The following is a 2,663-nucleotide window of genomic DNA, read 5'->3' on the forward strand; positions in this document are numbered from 1 at the left end:
AAGAAGGGGGTGGTCTGGGGTGGGCCTTAGTGTCACGAAGTTACATTTGAGGCAGACAGCAAACTCGTGGGCTTCCCTGGTGGCTCAGGCAGTAAAGAATCTGCCTGCAATTCAGGAGACACAGGTTCTATCCCTGGGTCGGGAAGATCTCCTGGAGAAGGAAATGGCTACTCACTCTAGTATTGTACCTGGAGAATCCCATGGACAGAGGGGCCTGGCAGGCTGCAGTCCATGGGGTCGAAAAGAGTCGGACACGACTGAGTGATCAACACACTAACAGTGAACCCACGGAAGGAGGCTGACTTGATGGACCCTGGCGTTTCTGCATTGGGTTCAACTGTGAACACCGGTGAGCACCGAGCAGATCAATTAATTTCTTTAGATGCTGGTTTTCTAATGCAGGGGTCCCCAACCTGTGGGATCTAATGCTGATGATCTGAGGTGGAGCTGATGTAACAATAATAGAAATAAAGTGCACAAGAAATGTAATGCATTTGAATTATCCCCAAACCATCTCCTCCATCCCCCGTCCATAAAAAAATTGTCCTCCACGAAGTTGGTTCCTGGTTCCCAAAAGGTTTGGGGCCACTTTCCTAAAGTGTAAAGTAAGAAAAGTAAGAGTACCTACCCTTTTGGGTTAATGTGAAGAATAAGGAGGATAGCACACGTAAAGGATTTAGTACATTGTTTGGACCCAATACATGTTGAGTGAGTGAGTAAGGTCGCTCAGTCGTGTCCGACTCTTTGTGACCCCATGGACTATAGCCTACCAGGCTTCTCCGTCCATGGGATTCTCCAGGCAAGAATACTGGAGTGGGTTACCATTTCCTTCTCCAGGGGATCTTCCTGACCCAGGGATCAAACCCGGGCCTCCCGCACTGGAGGCAGACACTTTAACCTCTGAGCCACCAGGGAAGCCCTCTTGTTAGTAAGAAATACTACTAAAATATTATTACTAATACTACAATCTGAAAGTTCACACTGACACCAATCTAACTCTCTGAGTACATTATTTACTTTATACTTATAGACAAGTCCACTGCTGTTGGTAGATTAAAAACCAAAACTATTTAAAAGCACCACTAAGAATTCCCTGGCAGTCCAGTGGTTAGGACCAGGTGCTTTCACTGACATGACCTGGGTTCAGTCCCTCGTTGCGGAACTAAGATTCCACGGGTTGTGCAGTGCAGTGCCACGCCCCCCTCCCCCCGAAGAAAGGCACCATTAAATTGACAGAAATACTTTGCTCACTACGATTTTCCTGATCAGTGGATTCCAGGAGTCCCTGAATATGTTTTAGCCTTATGAGAGAGTCTCAGAGTTGGAAATCTTGGAGTTTTGGGAGACAGAGGAGTGGGAAACACTGTCTGGTCCGAGACTACCTTGGCTCAGGCACTTGGTTTGGGAACAGGCTGGTGGGAGCCCCTGCTCCACTTTACGGGCTATGCCTTTAAAGACTTTCGGAAGATCCCTTCTCTTTCAATACTTTGGCCACTGGATGTGAAGAGCTGACTCGTTGGAAAAGACCCTGATGTTGGGAAAGATCGAGGGCAGGAGAAGGGGATGGCATCCCTACTCAATGGACATGAGGTTGAGCAGGCTCTGGGAGACAATAAAGGATAGGGAAGCCTGGTACAATGCAGTCCATGGGGTCACAAAGAGTCTCTCAGCCCTGACTGAGAGACTGAACAACAACTTCTCTTTCAGCTTCCTCAGCCCTAAAATGAGGTTAACATCATCCTAGGGCCATAGGAGGGGTTCAGTAGACACTGTGTGTAACCTAAGGATTGGTAGATAATGATGCTGGTTAAGGCCGATCACAAGGGCCTTGGAGTTTCATCCTGTGAGGCCCCAGTTCTCAAACTTCCCATCACAGCAACTCAGCATCGCCTGTACAGAGAATGAGGCCTCTCAGGCCTACCCCACACTTGGTGGATCAAACTCTGGAGGTGGGGTCGGCAGTCAGCGCCTTTGCAATCCCTTTCGGTGATTCTCGGACCCTCACGTTTGAGACCCCGCTGTGAGGGAATACGGAGCCATTAGGGTGTTTGGCCAATGGAGTGACAGTGCTACAATGACTGCAGACCATTTATTCACGTTAACCAGGATGAAACTAACTGCTGACTGGCTTCCAAAGTTGGCGGAAGAAGCCTGTCCATCGCTCCTCAGCGATCTCTAGGCACAGAACTTGGGGCAAGACTCCTGGTCCACGCCTCGTCCACAGTGAGGGACTCGGCACAAGGCAGTGAATGGAGCGGTTCGGATTGTTTTCGCCCAAAGTCTCGGGACGCGTCGGCCAAGTGATGCTCGGCGAATCCCCAACTACAACCAGGTCACCGGTTCAGCCTGGAAAAGAAGAGAGAGGACCAGAGAAGCCCGTAGGGAAACCGGAAACGAGGGTCTTCAGGGGCCAGACTCGCGGTGGGGGATGCGATGGGAAGAAGCGGGGGCGCGGGGGCCAGGAGGACCCTCTAGCTCGGGGATCCCGGCGGGGCGGGGCGCGGCGGGGCGGGGCTCCGCGGGGCGGGGGTCGGCCCGCCCCTCCGCCCGAGGCAGGGAGGTGGGGGGTCCGGGCCGGCTTCCCTTTGTCCCGGGCGCGCCCCCCTCCGGCCCCGCGTGCGGTCGCCGCCCGGGCCCCACCCCTGCTGGAGATTCGCGCGGCT

Source organism: Bison bison, unplaced genomic scaffold (assembly GCF_000754665.1).
Source record: "Bison bison bison isolate TAMUID 2011002044 unplaced genomic scaffold, Bison_UMD1.0 scf7180017864508, whole genome shotgun sequence".
In the NCBI taxonomy this organism is placed as follows: domain Eukaryota; kingdom Metazoa; phylum Chordata; class Mammalia; order Artiodactyla; family Bovidae; genus Bison; species Bison bison.